General features: G+C 36.2%; 1 pseudogene; it reads right to left on the bottom strand.

The window, feature by feature from the left end:
• Positions 1–497: 497 nt before the first annotated feature.
• LOC149565367 (nucleosome assembly protein 1;4-like) overlaps positions 498–17,290 on the bottom strand; it is a 34,272-nt pseudogene continuing 17,479 nt past the window's right edge.

The raw sequence follows: 17,290 nt of genomic DNA, 5'->3' as shown, positions 1-17,290 counted from the left end.
TTATGGGCACACCAAGCTTGCTTTAAACATCCAAGATTTCAACCATTAGTGATTAAAAGGTTTGAGGATCTGAGCAACTCAATGCCTTAAAGATTTTGCAAGATATCACTTAAACTGGAGAGATACTGACCTAAAAAGAGCAGCAAACATGGTGTTCACTGCCCCAAGACTAGACAAATCTAACTCCAATTCTTGGTTCTCGGATTCAATTGCCTGTTTCAGCAAAGACCTAAGTCTTAGTTTATTATATATGCTTAACATCAATACATGACAGAATTAAGTCGAGTCTATATGCTTCTAGCACAAGAAATTGACTCAAAAATCTACATAACCCACCACTTAAGGATAGTGCAAGGCAACTACTCAACTTCCAAAGAAACAATATTAAATTTAAATAGTATAATAAAGGAAGAAAAACTTTAAGCTAAAATTTATCATATATAAACTTATAACTAAATAGTAAAATATCCCAAAAATTTCTATAAATAAATTAAAAATCATACCTCAAAACCAACTGCATCATACTGATGGTGCTTCTTAGGATATGAGAGAATACCATAAGAAAAGGTTATTTCCTTGAACTGTTCAGATGCTTCAGCATTGTTAGAGTTTTTGTTAGGATGATACCTGTAGAATATCATTCAACCTGTAAATATAACATCAATTTCTGAAAAAAAGATAGCTGATTGATGTTTAAAGCTTCTCCTAAATTTCTAATTTTTTCCACTACTCATCTTTTCAATTGAAACCTCACAAAGCATAATACATGGAAAAAGTAGAAACATTACCTGATATGGTCTGAAAGTAGCCCATACATAAAAAGGAAAAAAATACAATAAATATTGCTAACAAGGAATTCAAAATTTAATAATAATTTATACATGGAAATTACCATAACCATATCTATACCCAAATTTCTTGGACTAAACCAAATTGCATACATACAGGGATGCATAAATCTGTATATTTACATGAATATTTATAAGCTTACATATAAAAATGAACATAGATACTTTAGCAACACATCAAAAAATTTTCTTGCCTCAAGGCACGTAAGCTGAAATAGGGTCTCGATCCTAGAAGATAAAATGTTTATTGTATTCATGATCTTGCCCAAATCCCAATTTAAACTTCTAAGAAGAGGCATGATGCACTCAAGAATGGGGGATGGAATTAATGATAGCCTTTCTCTTATATCTGACTCCCAAAGTCCCTATGTACATACACGCCATCCAATCAAGGAAGACAACAAGGAAACAAATTTTAGACAGAAAGAAGTAAAACTTCAAATTTTATTAACTACTGTGAGATAAAAAAATGCTACAAGCAGATTTTTATCACAACCACTTTTCCATGAAAGAAACCCTAATTTATTATAGAAAAAACCAATTGAAAAGATTAATTTTGCAGAATTAGTCCCTTGTGGAGCATTATTTTTTCACGTGCATGTCAACTCTGCACCTGCTCTCATCTCTTGGGTCAAAACTGCTATGAAGATTCCAAGTCCAGCAACAAAGATGGACTATTGTATTCACCTCCAAGATCCATGACAAAGATGAAAATATTATATTATCAAGTCACTCAACCTAATCACAACAACTAGGTGAATTTAAAGCTAATGGAAGTAACCAGTCATCTTGTTGGGACCAACAATAAATGAAAGTATATAATTTGTGCCAAATGTTGATCTGATCAATACAAGTGTTCCTGCTAGACCCCTTCTCTATGATGTTTACAAGTACAACCATTCATCTTAGTATTTTTTAAACAACATGTAACAAATATATTCCCTCAAAATATTCATACCAACATTTCCCACCCTCTGCATGGCCTTATTGAATTCATTAATGTACCAAAAGAGTTTAGAGTTGCTGCAACATTGAACTGCATAGATATGAAAAGTTAATACAAAATAGAATGGATGTGTCCTACAGACCCACACTTAGCTAGTACGAATCATGCCAAGAATGTTGTTTTTCTCGAGCTCCACATTGTAACCAGTACAAAACTATCGAAATATAGCTTCTTCAGTAACTACCAAACTGCTACAAAACACTTATGGAACAGCTATGTGAGTGCTATGAAACAAATTTTGTAGCAACTGTGTGATCATTGGAAAATGGATTCTATGGCTATTGCTTGACTACTGCAGAAAAACTTCCCCTTGGCCATATTTACACAGTCCCTAACTACTCATATTAATTGCAAATAACTCTTAACCCTGCTTTACTCACTTTGTTGCCACTAGAAGCTTTCTTTTTGAAATCAGACGTGACTAAATGATCAAATAGGAATTATTTTCCATTTCATTTCACTCCATTTCATGCTATATTGGTTGTTTCCCACCCACTAGCTATTCATTCTCATATCTAAATCATCAATTTGATTATTAAAGCAACTTGCTGCTATATTGAAGCTCCCATTGCCTCATTCCTTGTTCAATTTCATTTCATTAGGTGAAATACATTTCCCTAGACACAACATATCAGAGCAAGAGAAAATTATAATATTCCAATAGGAAGTAACAATGCCATCTAGAACATTAGAAACAAGTAATACTTGCAGAAACTACAAGAAAAAATGCTAATAGCTCCCCCAATGCATGTGCCATAGGTAAAGTGTACCCTAAAAATTTTGAATTCTCCAATTATTAAGCCTAACTCTTGCTCTATTGAATTTGCTACTTATTATCTATTCAGATGCTTACACAAGCCCACTTTGTAATGAACAGCTAGAAAAGAAAGATTTGCTATCATTTCAGTTTGTCAAAATACAACTCAATACTATTTAAGAAAGAACCTGTAGGAAGTAGGAGCCTGATTGTGTTCAATTCTAAAGATATTCTAGGTGTCTTGCACAAGTTAATAATGTATGATTAGCCATTATCCATATTAATCATTTTATAGAGTAGCTCTGCAACATACTTAAACATTAGCATTGGCTCAGAGCCATCTGACAGTAATTAGAATTTTTCTTCATCTAGTCACAAATTCAACAACATAAAATAGACAAAAGAAAAAGATGGAATGCAATGTTTTAAACATCCTTCTCATACCCTAGTATCTAGAACTCCAATCTTCTAACACAGTTACAAGTGAACTCTATTTGTTGTTTTAACACCTTTTTTTACTATTCACTCAAAACTATCAATTCTTTACATAACAATGTATATAGTCATAGCCAACAAATAAGGCTAATAAAGGGCATATGATGTTCATCAATCTATCGAGCATTTTCAAACTAATTTAAACAGGGGGATCATGCCTATGGCAATATATACATACATTTAGTGATAATACCCTCAATGCTAACCATGGTGCCAAGAAATGGAGAAAGGAGCTCCCAAGGAGTAAGCTTGTGAAAGCCAAAATGACCTTCAAAACCAACTTGAATTTTTTGGCCTTCTTGTAGATACTTAGTATCCACATTTCTTGTCACCTCCCCTAGTGCATCAAATAAGGGCTGAATGTATTCATTGGGACTCCTTATCACCCTATGAGCTAAATCATGGCTAGAATTCCTTAGATCAACCATGTCTATAAGCAGGCGATGGTGACCTTGAGTGATCATGCCTCTGATCTTGTCCATGTACACACCTTGCCCCACTTGCAAAATGTTGCCACAAACATGTTAAAAGGCTATGTCATGCATTAATGGCTTCTGCCATAGTACATTTGACTGATAAATCTTTTTAAAGGCTGATGAGATGAAATGAGAGGAGAGCAAAGAAGAAATTTACATCTTGGTCTAGAAAGTCCATGAAAGTGCGCTTGTGCACCAAACTGGCTTCCTCATTGATATCCATCACCAGCAATGTAGCTTCCTACAGTGGGAAAATGAGGTGCTGCAAACTATTGATCCAAACCCCACTTGCAAACACCAAAATAGTATTGAACAAAAACAATATATACAAGATTCGTATTGTAGTTGTTCTACTAATTAAAAAATTTGACTGATATATATATATATATCTATATATATATATATATATATATATATATATATATATATATATATATATATATATATATATATATATAACATTAACATTGCATTTGTTCTACTATTTTTGTATTTTGACTCCCTTATGTCTTTTGTAGCTTGTTCTGCTCATTGTAAAACAACAAATATATTTGTAGCTCTCTTGACAATCTATTGTCTTCTCATCTTATTCTCTTTGCATTTTTTTAATTAGAAACAATAGAGAAAATGTAATAACTAATAATTACATAAGCTTGTTGTATGCCCAAAGTAAATGTAGCTTTTGAAGTCATTGATTAAAAATTATTTATGTAGCCTTTAGCAGGGATTATAATTGCATTCCATTTTCTCAAGTAATGAACATCTATATCTTTCAATGCCCAAAAGACAAAGCTCAGTACAAGTCTTGCATGAAATTTGATAGAATAAGTAGAGCTAGCCATCATACTTCTCAGAACAAAATTTTGAGGCTTGATAGGCTGCTCCTTCTGATGTTGAAGAATTTGGTGAGTGGGACTATTACATAATTTCCAAAAATTAAAATGACCTCTATCAATTTAGCCCTGAAAGACCTAGCTTTCTGGCCATTACAATAGTTGATGGCCATTACAATAGTTCTCAGGGTCTTCTCAAACTGTATTTACTATGAGAAGAGGATTCAATTGTGCTATTTTTGAGTCCATTGCAAAGGTATAGTGGAATTGGTATTTGCATTTTTGGAAATATATTTAATATCTTCCATTACTCTTTCTACTGTGGTCAGAAAGACAATGAGTACTAGGAATTATTAGCATTTTACATTTGTACACTGGGTATTATTGTCACTGTGGTTTGGCATTAGCTGTCTTGACATAGCATGAGTGACTTTCTAGTTATAGCCGCATCTATCCCTATCTGGACAATTCTCCCATTAAGAATAGATGCCGATCTATTCCAATGCTCCCCCTTCAGCATAGACATCCAATATACTACTAAAGGTTGTGGAATTTGTCTTTGAATGTGTCTAGAGGCTTTTTGTTAAATCTATTATATTCCAAAATCCTTGTAAGCCCTGAGATAGAATTTCTTTCAGCCATCAAATCAAAAAGATCACATGCCTTGTGTATGCTTTGAGAGATGTTCATGCCTTGTTTCGAAACTCTTATTTTGGCATAGATAGGGAGGATGCTAGCAAGGGTTCTGAAATCTTTATGCCTACCAGCTCCATCTTTCTACTCACATGCCCATTTCATTTCATATGATCATCTGAAAATTGTGTCACTCTAAGCTCTCAACTATTTCCTCTTGATTGATCATCTCATAACTATTGAATGAGATCTTTGGGATAAGCTATAGGCATCCATCAAAGCATAAAGGATTTTGTCAGATGGTGTAGATGAAGTAGTAGCATTTGCCTTGGGAGACATGCTTGGAAAATGGAAGCATAGATAACTCATGTGAACTGTTTGACATGATGCCTAAACATAATGTGGTCATCAAAAGCCATGGTTGCTGAATATGTACAAAATATATATATATTGAGAGAATATATTTGTTTACGTTGCAACTGCCCTGGTAGACATGCATGCAAAATGTGGAATCATAGGTAAGGCATTTGAGCTATTTTATTGATTGCCTCCATGAAATGTCATCTAATGGCAAGCCAATATTGCAGGATATGCATATGGATTTGTTGAATATATCTGAACACACACACACACACACACACACACACACACACACACACACACACACACACACACACACACACACACACACACACACACACACACACGTATGCATGCATGCACATATGCGTGTGTATATTTATATTAGATAAAATGAGTTAAATATATGTGCTTTGCCAACATCTCTTGTCTGTGCCAAAATGGAACCTTTGAAATGGGTTATAGACATCTATCAAAGCATAAATGATAGAGAACTATTGTTGGATGTTGTTGCCATTAGCTTGGTAGAGATGCATGCAAAATGTGGAATCATAGTCTGCCTCTGCATAGTATAGCATGGTATAGTTACTATTGTTACTACTACTATCACTACTACTGACTGACCTAGCCTCCTGCTACTCCTGTTGGCAACTAAAGTATTGCATGTAAGCCACTTCTACTACACAATGTATACAAGACCCTTCCTTTTCCTTTTCCCTTTCTTCCTTCTCCACTAAAAAATATCACTGCAAAAACATAGATCACAAGGGCAAATCAAAAGACAAAATATATATCCACTCTTGAATCATAAATGAATGAATGAAGGGAAAAACTAGGTGGCGGCATAAGTTATAACACAATCAATCAAAATTTAATGACTTTTAATTCCCATTCCATTCCCTCAACTTAACAAAAGCTTCCATTGTGTAGCCCCTTGGTTTCTCTTTATCATTGATTTGTGTGTATGCAAAAAGGAGAGATAGAAGAGCCTGCGATCAGAACAACACATCAAATCCATGTACAACAACAAACTGTACTGTTCAGTGCCTGGTCATTCAGGACTTTATATTCTTATGCAGCTTGGAAAAATCCCAGCTATTTCTCATCAAATCCCACCTAGCTTTATACATCAAAACCTCACAAACTAGGAAAACAAAAACCATAATTAGTGTCAGTAGATATACTATATGAATATATGAATGCCATGGGAATGTTGTACGGTTGGGGCAGGGGGTTGCAATTGTGCTGCAACTTAGTGCTAATTGTAGAATTAATTTGAAACTATACTTAAGATAATTATATTACAAATTGTAGAATTAATTAATTTGGAACCACAATAAAAATAAAATTGCATTGTCTTATATCCCTTGAGTTTCCTCATAAAAATGTACACATAATATTCCTACAACTTGCTATTAGTGTGGTTGCGATACAACAAAATTCTACATGATATCATCCAAATACCTTCCATGTGTGAAATAGCAAGCACTATAATAGTTTTCTTACTAATGCCTGAAGTTTATCAACATCAACGTTCAATTAGCACAACTGCGACAATATGTAGATCATAACAAATTTTAAATGCAATAGGAATGAAAGAAGGGTTTGCACTCGACCTATCAAACTGATGATAGCTAGTAGTTGCTGAGATTGGAATAACTTGCAAGATGTGGATTGTTACTAATGTTTTTAGAGTGGAAAATTATGAGTAAATTAGGAAAACTGTGATTTTCTAGCAATCTTTGACAATTTTTTCATAAAAAAATTATGGTTTTTGGACTTCAATAATTTTTGCACTAGTTGTTTTTTTAATTTTTTTGTTAACCTAACCCTGACCAATTTTCTTCCCCAAACTTAACACTAACCCAATGTTTTCCCATTATTTGGAAAAAGAAAAACATTTGTCTTGCCAAGTTATTCACAAGAAAGATATTTGCTACTCAGATAGCTATAATGCAAATATTGTTAAGACTTGGAGAAATATCAATGTTGAATTCATCCTATGTTAAGGCTTGGAGGAAAGCTAACTTAATTCAATAAGATCTAATCCTATAATTAACAAAATTTTGAAACATGATTTTCATTAGATTAAAAAAGAAGCAGTCAACACTCCTACACATAACGTAATCTCTTTTTTCAACAACAGTTTCCATCTAAAGAAAGACACTGGAAAAAATGCATGATATGAAGGAACTATCTATGAACATACTTGGAAATATACTTCAATATCAACACTTATAAATGCATTTGCACTCAATCACCTGTTGCTGATGTCTGTAGACTCTGTACTACTGCTTGTACTCAAATGGCTGCTATTAAACCCATCCACCAAAAAATTGACTCTAAATTAATCCTATTCCTAATCATAATCTTCTGAAAAGTAAACCCCATAATAAATACCAACCCAGACTTGGAAACTACCAAACCCTTAACAAATGCTTACCTAGAATCTAGGCTAGATTTTAAATCCACACTGCTACATTGCCACAAAAAGATAAATAAATGTTTAATTTCATGCCAAAATTGTTGGAAATATTCAAGATATGACAAGTTGTTGAGAGGGGAGGGGTGAATCAGTAACTTTTAAAATTTCAAACAATAAAACTGCATACTGATATATTCACCATTCATCCAAGTAACCTACTGTAAGCATGAAACAAAATCATTTGCAACACTTGAACACATAGATTTGGTGACCCAGAAACCTTCCAAATAGAAAGTAAAACTGGGGTGGGGATGAAACCCACAAAGCTTCGTTACTGCAGTATGAAGTTGGCCGGTTAAGGCTTACAATGACCACTTCTGGTGATCTTCCCTGTTAGGAGCACAAAGGATTGCTAGATCCACCTTGTTAGAGGATTTACAAACATACAATAAAGTATGCACTCTGTTAGGAGATTTACAAAAGACTGTTAAGTCTACCTTGTTAAAGGATTTACAAAAACTAATTCACCTGTTAGAATGAAACAGTGGATCTGATTACAACTGATTGCTGATAAGATTCGCTATGCTCTGATTCACCTTGATGTGATAGATAAAACTTTTCTACTCCAAAACTTGACCTTGCTGAATACCTTCACAACTCAGCACACATACTTTCGTACACATGTATTTCTTTCACACTTTCACATTATCATTCATTACCATTACATTTGAATGATACAATACATTGCATATATATACCATCCAAATAAACAATACATGCAAGGTCGGCCAAAAAAACAAGTGCAAATCTCTATACAAAGTCGGCCCAAGGTAAAAAATTGGGTTCATTGAATTGACTCGATGTCCTTCTGATACTCAGCGTCCACTGTGTTACTCGGCATCGTCATGCACTCGGTAGAAGTGAAGGCACGGTGCATACTAAACACTTCGAGTAGTTCTGAACTCGATAACCACTGGAGACTCGGTAGAAGAGATGTCACTCGGTGAACACTTCTATCTGAACTGTAGCTCGGTGATCAAAGGAAACACTCGATAGAACCTTGTGACTCGGTGATAGTTAGTTTCCTTGATAACCGTCTGAGCTCAGTAAAATTAATTTTCTTGATAACCTCAGGAGCTCGGTTATCACGAAGTTCTCGGTCAATACTAAGTACATCTTCGCTCGGTCAAAACTGATTCCTTTCTTTACCTCGAACACTCGGTAAACACTGGCTGCTTTGTTCACCTCGATCACTCGGTAAACACTGACTTCTTTGTTCACCTCGATTACTCGGTAAACACTGAGAACTAGGTAAAGCTTGGCTTACAAAGGAATGTCCGGTGAGAGCTCGATAAGCATTCAGAATCCAATAAGTGTTGTAACTAATGACAAAAATGTATCATAATGCCAACAATCTCCCCCTTTGGCATTAGTGACAAAAACACTTATGAGACAAAATTTATCTAACATGCTGATGACTGATTCTGAATATATATAGCTTAGTTATATAAAACTCCCCCATAGAATGTACATACAGTATTTACATGAGCTGTATATCTCTTCCTTTGTACAATTTTTCGAAAACACTTATTCACCCATAGTATACATATCCAACAATAATCTCCCCCTTTTTGACAATAATGCCAAAGAATAAAAGAATATATATACTTATATAGAAACACAAAAATGAGAGATGAACTCTGAATGTACCTGAAGAATAAGCTGGAGAGTCTTATCCCAATTCTCTTGCAAAATTTTGCAGGTGGAAAGAGCTACTTGAACTTCAGCTGAAAGTTCAATCACATGGTCTGCAATGGAGAAGTTATTATCATGGATTAATGTCTTTGAATGTGCAATGTGCTTCTGCATTGAATCCATGATGGGAAGGATCATGTTTTGGATATCTATCAATGTAGATCAGATCCTTGCCTCTTCTCTCAACAGCTTTGCCTGCTTCTCTGACAAAAATTTGATCCTGAGGTGATGAGATGAGCTTGAACTGGGGTCAAGCTTCAAGTTCTGTGCACTCACCTTTAGATCCTCATCAATTTTATTTAGTTTCTCTCTTATTCCCTTAGTGTACTCAGTAACATCACAAAGCTTAGCAAAAAGAGATGTTACATTATTAAAAGAATTTTTCATATCTGCCAAAACTGAGGTTAATGCAACCTGATTTATTGCAATGTTCTGGGCAATGTGCCCCAACACCTTATTATCAAATTTCTTTGCTGCACGCTCAATCAACTTTTCTTGTCCGGAGGCATCTTCATTGAATTTATTAACTGCCTCTTCCAATTGAATCAAAATGTGTTGAGAAGTATCAACATCAACACCTATAGCCTCAGTAATTATGTTCCGGGCATCCTCAATTATCCTGTATTCCTTATCCCTTTTCGATCTTAACTGCATCTGAGTAGCCTTTTTCTCAATAAGTTGACTAGCATACCTCATTTCTTCAATGGTAGCATTATCAAAGTCAATCTTTGGAATTACTATCTCTGTGTCCAAGTCAATGTCTTCAGGAATTTCCTTTCCAGTGATCATAAGTCTTAATGGTTGCTTTTGTTTGACTTCTGAGATGACTAGTTTGACCTTTGGAATAGACACAATAGTAGAGACAGAAGGACTAGCAGTAAAAACTGGGATGCTTGAGGGTTGAGTGCCAATAGGAGTATGTACAGGGTCAAAAATTTGAGTACTGGCCAAAAATGGTGATACACTCGGTAATATAGTATCTAAGCTCACTGTGCCTGAAGTAGATGGCGACAAAATTGTAGAACAAATTGGAGTAGTCAAAATTGGAGAACTCACAGCAATACCAACTGATGATGATGGAGTCGAGGAGGCCAACTCGGTAGATGAAGAGGGGTGCAGCTCGGTAGATGAAGTGGTAGTCACTTCCACTGATGATACCTAGAGGTGAGATATGGCAGGTGTAGATGGTAAATCTGGTGTAGATGAACCTGCTGAAGCTGACTCCAACCTTGATGATGTCATAGGTTTAGCTGGGGAGTGAGGAAGGGATGCAATAACTGCTGCTGCAATTTTTACCAGATCATCCTCCTTATCTTCCTCTTCAGCTTCTTCCTCTTTGTCTTCTTCCTCTTTCTCTTCCATCATTGCATGCAACTCTCCTGGTGTAACTGTGATGGATGGAGCGCTATCTGATTCATCACTGCTGCTGCTGCTGTCATCATCCTTTATTTCTACTGGGTCTACACTAGGCTTATGTAGATGATAGATGTTTTTCCACATGTTTTTAGCATCATTTACAACATGCTCTATATCTTTGATCAAAATCAAACAAGTGTGGAATCTGATCATCATTTTACCTTCATAGGTTTTCAATTCAGATTTTACCTCTGCTCCAGTGAGACTAGGCCAAAGATTCTTCAGGGATTGCTCATATATATCTTTTACCGTCTTGGTGGCTAACTCCCATCTTGACTGTACTCTCTCCAGTAGTTCTTTAGAGATATGAGGAGCAATCTGGTCCGGGGAGTATTTTCATTTTCCCATTTTGTTAAGTACCAGTTCCTCAATCTGCATTTTCTCTGCATCAGTCCTTGTCTCAAATTTCAATGCCTTGAAATTTTTGATGCCAGCTCCTTCTTCCAATGATTTGAGCCTTTTCTCGAATGTAGGTGCAGGCTTGACCAATACAGGTTCCTGAATACCTTTTCTTGTCCTCCGAGTAAATACTGCAGTAGGCTGCTTCTTGGGCTTGGTAATGATTACCTTGCCTTTCTTCTTTGCCGGTTGCTCTTCTTCTGATTCTTCACTTTCTTTATCTTCACCTTTTCCCTCGGTGAGCATAAGAGGACCCATTGCAGTTTTCAGTTTGGCCACTTTCCTCTTACCTTTGCTGATGGCCTGTGGAATTTTGATTTTCAGTTCAATTCTGGCCTTTGCTTCATCATAAGTACCAAAAATCCGTTGCCTTGGGTCTACTGGCTCATTTACCAGTGCTTCAATGATATCCCTTGTTTCATCAATATTTACCTCATATGGAAGAGGTTTCACCCATGCAACTCGAGGTCTAACTGCCTGTATGTACACCTTGTCACAGTCAACCATAAAACATATGTCATCTTTATATTCTTCAACAAGCCTAGGAGGAATTCTGAATCGGTTATTCATCCTCTCCTTAAAGTCTTCAAAATAGTTATCCATGATACTATCAAAAATTTTCTCCCATCTCTGCTATAAACTCTTTAATCTGATACAAAATTGGGACATCTTTTCTCCATTGTACGGTTCCCTTTGATGGAAAGAATTTTTGTACATAAAATAGTAAACATATTAACAGAGATCCAAATTTACAGGGGTTATTCTTCGATGTCCTTATATTGTCCATGTTCTTGTTTAACTGCTTCAACATTACTTCTGACAGATCAAACTCAAGATTCTTCTTTACAATTTTCAGGGCCAAATCCACAGCTTCACACGGTACACTATTTAACCTGCTGGAACTATATAACTTATATGCAATAATATGTATGCCAAATCTTAGTTTCAGATTTGTTACAGTGTTAACCTTCAAACCTCTACCATCCCACTCGACTAGGGTTTGCCTCTGTAACTCATCCCATCCTAGGGTTTTGGTGGTTTTGGCTTTGCTGAGCATCGGGAGACCCGTGATTTTGTGAATCATCTTCTTGGTTATCAAAACGGGTTGTTCCAACCACAACTGACCATTATGCACTCGACTCAAGATATACCTAATCCATTTGGTTTGGAAGTTTCTAGGCATATGCGCGATGTGAGTCAAACCTTTAGTTTCCAAATGCTTGTGCTCGATTTTGAGAGAACCATTTACACATAACTCCGCTAGGGCATTATCCATGTCCAATGTCCCTATTTCTTGAATACCACACTTAAAATGAGTGCGAATGTCATTCACGAGGAGTACCTTGGGTGGAATCTATGATTGAGCTCCATTAGGATCGAGCGATGGCAGGAACGAGCTTGAACGTAGGTGCCTTCTATTCCATTCCCTTCACAAGCATTTCAGAACCCTTCTTCGCCTTGCTGCTACTGGTGCTTGCGGATGCCATTGCTACTCGGTGAGTGAAAAGGTTTCATAAGAATACTTCACTAGAAAATCTCTTCAAATCGCTTGAACTCGCTTGAAAGCCTTTTTTTTCTGTGTAAATCTCGAATTTGCGGTGAAAAATGAGGTCAAAATCTGCCCTTTTGATGAAAAATTCGCCATTAATGTTTAGTACGGAGGTAGCTGCGATCGAAAGACTGTCATCCACTAGCTCGGCTTAAACTTCGCAACTCGGTGACCAAAATAAAATAGGTTAAACCGACCTTAACTCGGTAAGAGAAGAACCAACCATGCTCGGTAAGTGTAACTTGGTGAAAGAAGCCTTATTGCACCGGACTGAGCTCGGTAAGGTCATGTACCGACCATGATCCTGATGTATCTGAAATACTGATTTGATCATATTTTCATTCTAGGACTGCTTAGGATATTGCTTTGTAGATACAGTCCTGGTCTTATCCTGATGAGTCTTAATTGGAAATGGTAGAGTCACTCACTTCTTGAGTGACCATTCCATCACTTGAATTATCTGGCTTGGTAGACTTAGGAATCCATTGCTGCTTCATTTGCTTCCGAATATTGTCTACTTTGATTTTCTTCTCATCCTCGACTTTCTTTATGTTCATGCAGTTTTTAGATATATGACCAAGTTCTGTACATGTATAACATCTTACAGTGGTATCCCTTTTTCTTAGGTGATGCCTTGCACAGTTTATGCCAGTATGACCATATTCTCCACAATAATGACATCTGCACCAAGTGTTGTAGTCCCAACCAAATATTGCTTTGACAAATTGTTCAGTTGGATTAAATGATTTGGATTTGCATTGTGATGCCTTATGACCTTGCTTTTGGCATTTGTGACATTTACCTTCAAATTTCGGTTTCTCTTTGCATTCATTGGCTTTGTGTCCATGCTGATTGCAATTGTAGCACTTTCCATTAAATTTGCCTTTTCCATTGCTCCAACATCTGTTAGATGTATGACCTAACTTACCACAGTGGCTGCAAGTAGGTCTTTGATTCTTTTGAGTACCCTGTTTGGAGGATTCACCTTCTTCCTTGTATCCAAGGCCTGCTTTACCATTTTGTTTATGAAAGTTTTCTTCATTTTGCAGATTCAATTAATCCATGTCCTTTTGAGATTTTACCATTCTCTCATTGACTTTTTTTTCAGAGATTAGATCACTTTGTAAGCTTGCATTGATTTGCCTTTCAGTAATTAAGTCATTTCTCAAATTCTCATTCTCAGATCTTAGATTCATAATTTCTTCATTTGCATTAGATAATTGAGTTACAAGATTTTCAAGCTGAGAGGATTGATTATTCCTTACCTCTAAGTCTTTAGCTGCCTTGTTCCTTTGCTCCAAGATTTCATATAGCCTGATGGACTGGATTTCTTGTTCCCTTTTGAGCTTTCTTACTTCTTCCTGCAGAGATCCATTCTTTTCTAAAAGTTCTTTGATTGCTTTGTCAGCTTCATCTGAACTACTTGATGGTGAGAGATCTTCAATCTTTTCTTCAACATACTGATGGTCATTCATTTGCCTTGCAAGTTCTTTTCTTCTTTTCAAGGATTGTGAAAGATGCTCTTTTGCTTCATTGAGTTGAGCCATGGCCATTTTCAGATCTAGCTTTTCATTCTCAATAGAATTGTCAAGTCTGAATATCTCCATTGTCCTTGATCTTTGCTCAAGCTGTGAAACTTTTATCTTGAGAACCTTATTGCTCTGATACCAATTGTTGGAAATATTCAAGATATGACAAGTTGCTGAGAGGGGAGGGGTGAATCAGTAACTTTTAAAATTTCAAACAATAAAACTGCATACTGATATATTCACCATTCATCCAAGTAACCTACTGTAAGCATGAAACAAAATCATTTGCAACACTTGAACACACAGATTTGGTGACCCAGAAACCTTCCAAATAGAAAGTAAAACTGGGGTGGGGATGAAACCCACAAAGCTTCGTTACTGCAGTATGAAGTTGGCCGGTTAAGACTTACAATGACCACTTCTGGTGATCTGCCCTGTTAGGAGCACAAAGGATTGCTAGATCCACCTTGTTAGAGGATTTACAAACATACAATAAAGTATGCACTCTGTTAGGAGATTTACAAAAGACTGTTAAGTCTACGTTGTTAAAGGATTTACAAAAACTGATTCACCTATTAGAATGAAACAGTGGATCTGATTACAACTGATTGCTGATAAGATCCGCTATGCTCTGATTCACCTTGATGTGATAGATAAAACTTTTCTGCTCCAAAACTTGACCTTGCTGAATACCTTCACAACTCAGCACACATACTTTCGCACACATGTATTTCTTTCACACTTTCACATTATCATTCATTACCATTACATTTGAATGATACAATACATTGCATATATATACCATCCAAATAAACAATACATGCAAGGTCGACCAAAACAACAAGTGCAAATCTCTATACAAAGTCGGCCCAAGGTAAAAACTCAGGTTCACTGAACTGACTCGGTGTCCTTCTGATACTCAGTGTCCACTGCATTACTCGGCATCGTCATGCACTCGGTAGAAGTGAAGGCATGGTGCATACTAAACACTTCGAGTAGTTCTGAACTCGGTAACCACTGGAGACTCGGTAGAAGAGATGTCACTCGGTGAACACTTCTATCTGAACTGTAGCTCGGTGATCAAAGGAAACACTCGATAGAACCTTGTGACTCGGTGATAGTTAGTTTCCTTGATAACCGTCTGAGCTCGGTAAAATTAATTTCCTTGATAACCTCAGGAACTCGGTTATCACGAAGTTCTCGGTCAATACTAAGTACATCTTCACTCGGTCAAAACTGATTCCTTTCTTTACCTCGAACACTCGGTAAACACTGGCTGCTTGTTCACCTCGATCACTCGGTAAACACTGACTTCTTTGTTCACCTCGATTACTCGGTAAACACTGAGAACTAGGTAAAGCTTGGGTTACAAAGGAATTTTTGGTGAGAGCTCGGTAAGCATTCAGAATCCAATAAGTGTTGTAACTAATGACAAAAATGTATCATAATGCCAACAAAAAATTGAGGAACAAGCATAAATTTTTGAGCATGACATAATCAAGAAAATTGTCTAAGCACTTTTATGGCCATTTTCTTCCCCTTCGTGATTTTCATCCTCTTCCTCACTCCCATCATCATCTTCATCAGCATCATCATCATCTTCAGATATACATTCATCATCATCACCTGCTTCCCCAGTGAACCAAGAAACTGCACGAGGGATGAGTTGATCCTTAATTGTTGATTTGCAAAAAACACATAAAATCAATGAAACTCGGTACCGAGAAGGTACATAAACCCAAACAGTTTTCAATGGATCAAGAACAAACCCAATCTCATAGTCTTGCTCCATCATATCTTGTAATTCCTCAGCCTGTAAACCACCCCATAAACTTATCAGAACACAAATATAGGATGCAAAAAAGTGTATTCTTTGAGAACTAAAGACTACAAAAATAAAAAAAAGTTTGCTCATCATTAATCACAACATCATCATCAACATCATCATCTTCAGGAACCTTGGGTGGATCAAAGAAATTGAAGAAACTTGGGCATTGTTCAATTTGTCATTGGTTTTGCATTCTTCACTCCCCTCTCAGGCTTCTTCTTCATGACCTTTCAAGTTAGGTTCTTACCAGGTAACCAATCAATTTTAGTTCTATGTGTGAAATAACATCACTACATGAATGAAGAAATTCACATAATCTAATTAGCAAAAGGAGATATTTGCATTATACTTACCCTACTAAACAATCCAGGATAGGTTCATTTTCATTTTCCATGTAATATATCTTTGTTAACTGCATTTCACAAAGGAAATATGATAGCTTAGGAAGGTAATGAATTGTTGGAATATTCAAATAGGAAGAATGCTTCTGAGAAGGGGGCGGGGGGGGGGGGGGGTGTGGGGGGGTTGAATCAGAAGAATTGGATTTTAACCATTAAAACTTTTAACTGAAAGTAGATTGCGTGTATATAAACATATCAAACATCCATGGAAAAACAAACATGTACCACCACATAACACTTGAGATTTTGGTAACCCAGAAACCCTCCAAAAATAAGAAGGTAAAACTGGAGTGGGGATGATACCCACAAAATTAATGTAGCAATAATCTTTGACCACTTCTGATGGTCTGCCCTGTTAAAGGTCTGCTCTGTTAAAGGCTTTACACTGTGTCAATAGTGACCTGGTTAAAGGATTTACAAACACTTTACATGAACTGTTACCTTATTAAAGGATTTAATCACCTAATCAAAGGACCTACAAAATAGCTGTTAAGCTAACCTATCACCATAGGGTTTCCTTTCTAATACAATTGCTAGAGAGTATTAGGTATAATAAACCTGATAGCTTACCATCCTTTGA

This window comes from Cupressus sempervirens, chromosome 3, assembly GCF_028749045.1.
Source record: "Cupressus sempervirens isolate cs-2001-9-10 chromosome 3, ASM2874904v1, whole genome shotgun sequence".
Lineage (NCBI taxonomy): Eukaryota > Viridiplantae > Streptophyta > Pinopsida > Cupressales > Cupressaceae > Cupressus > Cupressus sempervirens.
The sequence above is the reverse complement of the archived record's forward strand: the minus strand, read 5'-3'. Positions and strand labels throughout refer to the sequence as shown.